The sequence below is a fragment of the Chrysoperla carnea genome, chromosome 3 (genome assembly GCF_905475395.1).
Source record: "Chrysoperla carnea chromosome 3, inChrCarn1.1, whole genome shotgun sequence".
Classification (NCBI taxonomy): Eukaryota; Metazoa; Arthropoda; class Insecta; order Neuroptera; family Chrysopidae; genus Chrysoperla; species Chrysoperla carnea.
The window spans coordinates 86,528,877-86,534,876 of NC_058339.1; positions in this window are offsets into that span (position 1 = coordinate 86,528,877).

A 6,000-nucleotide genomic window follows, 5' to 3' on the forward strand; every position below is an offset into this window, starting at 1 on the left:
TTAGGCGCAAAACGGTAAATTTTGTGTTCTTATTACCTATTCGACCAATTGGAACTGATATAAGAGAATCCAATACCCAATAATCATGGCCAATATCTGGAAGAAATAATAAAATTTTGAATCACTTTAAATAAACTTAAATTTTTTATAATAAAATGTAAAACTTACCGATAGACTTGTACTATATTCTAGGCTGAAAAATCCACATACCGAAAATATCATTGGGTTCTTGATTAAAATGTTGTAAAAGAATTTTACCTTCAAAAATATAATTTTATGAATTATAATGAAATCATGTTAGAAAATCGGTATAGGGTCTTTATTAGATACAAAGACATTTGGGGAGGGGGAAGGTTAAAAATCTATTCATGTGCTTATATTTGGGGTTAAAAGGGGGGGGGGGTTTAAACCCATTCTTACATTAGATTCTATGAGTTGGAATTTAATATTTGAAATAATATAACCCCAAAGGAGGGGTTCAAACTTTTGTTCGTCATTGTAAGGTCATACAGTCAAAAAGTCAAGAAATTATTTTTTCGAATATTTATTTGTCGATCTAAGGTATGTTTTGACTTTGAGACGACGAAAGTTTCAAAAGAAGCGTTCATTCGTCGCTGTTGTCACAGGCAAAACTGCCAGAACGCGAAGCCTTTAGTAAACATTCGGAAGCACATCTTTATTGCAAATATCGAGTGCTTCGATTAAATTTTTGGAATCTCGTCCGGAAATTTTCATCAAAGTTGAACTTCGTAGGCCGAGATGTAACGGCAATCATTATCGAGCAAGAGTTTTCATCAAAATTTTCCATTTTATTTAGAAAGAGACAAGCTAAATTTGATAAAATATTGCCTTGGTTTCGAAATTCGATCTATAATCTTCAACTGAATCAGCCTGTATATTCAAGCGTTAAGTTTGTTATAACGTGAACTTTAGCTTCTGCACTTCTATGTCGTAGTCATTGCAGATAACGCGCATGGTTTTGAAAATTTTCCTGAATTCTACTCCAACATTTCCTCTTCTTTCAATCAAAATATTTTTCGCATATTTTATGTTTGAAGTATTCGACTCAAAGACAGAGTCAAAGCATGTACCGTGAGCTCAATATGCATGGATATCTGATTCGTCACGTCTCATAAATGGGTGCATTTATTGCACTAAATTGTTGGTTCAAAATTTATGTGGAAAAATTCTCAATGGAAGGGGTTTTGACCTAAAAAATAAAAATCTTTAATTTACGCCAAACTGTTTTTGTGTAACTGATCCCTTTATAACAACGTTTTATTATTCGGCAAAATGAGATTGAATCCGTCGTAAGATGAGGCAGGAGACATGTATGCTTAAGTGAGAGGAGAGGGGATTTCAAAAATCGTCAAAATCAGGCTTTCGTCAAACGAAAATTAATGAATGACCCATAACTTGATAAACAAAAGAAACGACTTGATATATAAGAATTGATTTATGGAATTTTCTATTTATACATAAGATAGAGATATAGATTTGCAGACGATGAAAATTTGGATGTAAAACGAACGCTTACCCTTTTGTGCAGTACAACATCTAATAGTGACGAACTGACTAAAATATCTTCAAATATTTGAACGGTTTTACCCAATTCATTTTTAGCAAGTTCACAAATAAAAATTATTAAAAATAAATAAAACATACAACTTAATATCTGATAAACTTGATAAACAACTATCCAATCTTTACCATCTTTTAATTTTTTAATCGAAAGAATACTTATTATAGTTGAAATAAATGTGAATAAAATAATAAATTTATAATTATTATTCGATTTTCGTAAACATTTTCGTAATTTAAGAATTGTTTCAAATAAAGTTTCCAATTGGTATCTATTAATTTTGTTAAGTTTAAATAATTTTTTTAAATGTTGATTTAATGTTTTTATTCGAAAATAAACACAAAATATGATTAATTGAAATCCAAATACATGAATTATCATTAAGAGTCTTGCAATTTTATAAAATAAAAATTCTAAAAAGTTTATCCATTCTGGAAATGGATTCCAATAAACGTACATGATATAAACCGTTAGTTTTATAAAATAATTAACAAATAAGATTGTAAATAAAACAATGTTTAATTTCAAAGTATGAATAGTTAAGTTAAATCTGTGAAATACTTTATCAATTTCAACTATCATGTAATGTATTTTTAAAATTTTTTTAAACTTTAATAAAAGCACAATTAAATTCCAGAATAAAGTAACTCCTTGAAAAAAAAATTCAGCGAATTCAAAAGTATGTTTCATTTTAATTTGGAAATTTTCATGCTGTAGAAAAAGTATAGCGATTATTAAGTGTATTATAACGATTAATGAATAGACGATTGTATAAAACCATACTTTACACGGATTTATTTTAAAATAGTGATTTTCTAATGTTTCTATTACATCGAATGGTTGAAAATCACCACAGAATTTACAAATTAAAAGCGTGTTTTTAATTATTTCATAATGATTGGGATTTTTTTTAATAAACATATTTAATTTACTTTTAAATGTTAAATCAGTTTTTAAATTGTGAATTATTTATAATAATCGGTATTTTATAATAATCGTTAAGTTTTTATGAGTTTAATATGATTTGGTGGAAAGGAGTTTGAGGATGGGTAATTTAAATGCTTTCTAATTAAGTTAGATACGATCTACAAATATGCTTAAAGGAAAGGTTTGGGTAATAAAAAGTACTAATTATATTTATTAATTATATAGGATTAAAAACTAATGCAATTTAAATTGAATAACATTAAAAAGTCAGTTTTTTTTTACCAAAAACAGGGCACATTTTTCATAAACCTTACAGAAAATTGTTATGAATTTTTGACAGATTCACAGTATGAAAATGATACCAATACCAATTTGAATTTTTATGTATCAATTAGTCATTTTTTATACGTCTGTTGTGAAAAATTCATACCGATTCTCTGTACGGTTTAGGAAAAATTAATTTTCAAAGTTAGTGTTTTTATAAAAAAAAAAGTTTTTTATTTTTGAGTACGGTTCTTAATTTTGGTATGATCTTAAAGCTTAAAACTTGACAATATTGATAAAGGTTTTTAACCCTCGAACTAAAAAAAGAGGTGTTATAAGTTTGACCGCTGTGTGTATGTGTCTGTGTGTTTGTCTGTCTGTGGCATCGTAGCGCCTGAACGGATGAACCGATTTGAATTTTGTTGGTTTTATTTGAAAGGTACTTTAACGGAAAGTCTTCATAGCTATGTTTTGAGTGCGGGCTTAATTGGCGATGATCTTCTAAATGTATTCAGTTTGGAAAAGGCATGACATATAAATAATTACTATGGAAATGAATGGACAAATAAACCTGGTTCAATTTATTCGAAAAGTGAAATGGTAAAATAATTAGGTAATTTAAAACAATAATTCAAAAGAACAAAGTCAACTCAAATATTCCAATTTCAATTAAAATATTTCCAAAAATTTGTCCCAAAAAATGATAGTTCTCTAAGTATCCTTTTCATCTTATCTAATGTCCTTGATCATCACTTTGATATTGATTTAAGAAGGAGTGTTATAAGTTTAAAGTGTTTATCTGTGCGCCTGTGTGTTTCCCAGTGGCATCGTAGCCCCTAAACGTTCGAACCGACTCGATTGAGAACATTTTATAGCAAAGTTTCCAAAAATCGATTTACAAGGAATAAATAGTATTTGTCGGGGTTTTTTTAAATTTTGTAAATTTTAGTTGTGGTATGATTTTAAAGCTTGAAACTTGAGAATATTGATAAAGGTTTTTTATGTAAATAGTAAAAAATTTTTAAAAGCACATATTGACTAATAGACCAACATTTATTACTTCTTCAAATACAACCATAAAAAGGGCTGTTTTTAACCCTCGAACCAAAAAAGTCTTGTAAGTTTGACCATTATAAATGTGTCTGTTTGTGGCACCGTAGCGTATAAAAAGATGAACCGATTTGGATTTTTATTGTTTCGTTTGAAAGGTAATTTAATCGGAAGTGTTTTTAGTTGTACTTGAAGGGCTAATAAATAGACGATGATTGTCCAAATCATTTCAGTTTGGAAAAGGATGTAAGGAAAAAGGTAATTTAATGAAGAGTGTTCTTAGATACGTTTCAAGTGAAAGTTTAAGGTTCCGTAGCAGAAAAATTTCTGACGGGTTTTTAAAATTTTGAAAATTTCGCTTGTTAATAATTAATTTGTAATAAACCGTACAGAGAAGTACTTGAAATTTATACAGAAGGCGTACGAAATACTCATTAATTGACCGACAAAATTTGGTAATAGTTAATCCACGCTTTGATATCGAAACACCTTCAGTTTATTTAAAAAAAAGTACATATCTATACATTTACATGTTAAAAATTCCGTCGAGTTTCACTTACAAAATTTCATTTCTCTGAGTGACCAGTGACAGTCCAGTGAGACACATCTGTTCTATAAAGATACACCTTATTTCTTAAAGCTCAAAATATATGAAATTTTGTAACTTCAAATCTATAATTTACAAAACAAATGAAGTTGTTACACCATTTGGAATTGATATAAGATAATCCAATACCCAATAATCATAGTCAAAATCTGAAAAAAAAAAACATTCTGATTAATTCATCTTAATAAACTTAAAATTAATGAATTATATAACTTTTACCGAGAGACTTGTACTATATTCCAGATTGAAAAATCCACATATTGAAAATTTCATTGGATTTTTTATTAAAATGTTGTAAAAGAATTTTACCTTAAAAATATAATTTTATGAATTAAGAAAACCATTCAAAATTTAACTTTCAATAAAAACGAATTTTATGTAATAAAGTGATAAGTTAATTAAACACAAAACAAAAAGTTCTACAATCGTGTGTGTGTTAACTTATGGTTGTGAAAGTTGGACAACTGATAAAAATTTGTGGAAATCCTTGGAAGCGTGTGAAACATGGTGTTGGCGTAGAATATTGAAAATAAAATGGACTGATTATACGTCGAATGATAAAGTGTGGAGAAAGGTTGGACTGAAAAAACAAGTATTAAATAGTGTTTACAAAAGACAGCTGGAATTTTTGGGACATATAATTAGGAAAGGGAAATTAGAATTTGTAAGACTATCGGGAAAGGTAGAAGGGTGTAAGAAACAAGGGAGAAAACGATTAAGGTACCTGGATAGCTTGCCATGTGAAAATGCAAACGCCAATTAACTTATTCATCTGGCATACGATCGATTTAAATGGAAGAGCATGTTGGAAGAGCAACGTTTGTAATGTACAAACATAATAAATATTACCTATTATTATTCAAAAAAACGATAACTTAAAGGAGAGAAGGAACTGAACTGAATTCTTTCGAAACGACCGAAAAATTTATATGAGAAATTAACTTACTTAGCTTTTAGATTCATTTGCAAAAAATGATGATATAAAAAATTCTGTGAACTAAATCCCCTCAAAATTTGGGTTGAAAATAAATACTCACCCGTTTGTCTAGTACAACATCTAATTCTGACGAATTGACTAAAATATCTTCAAATATTTGAACGGTTTTATCCAATTCATTTTTAGCAAGTTCACAAATAAAAATTATTAAAAATAAATAAAACATACTATTTGAAATCTGATAAAACTGATATACAAAAATCCAATCTTTACCATCTTTTAATTTTTTAAACGAAAGGATACTTATTAAATTTGAAATAAATGTGAATAAAATAATAAATTTATAATTATTATTGGCTTTTCGTAAACATTTTCGTAATTTAAGAATTGTTTGACATACAGTTTCGAAATGAAATCTGTTAATTTTTTTAATTTTAAATAAATGTTTTAAATGTTTATTTAAGGTTTTTATACGAAAATAAATGCAAATTATGATTAATTGAAATCCAAATATATGAAGTATCGCTAAAAGTTTTGAAGCTTTATAAACTATAAATTCGTAAAATTCCTTTCCAATAAATAAAATAAGGTAATAGTATATAATATATATGGTCAATTTTACAAAAAAATTAA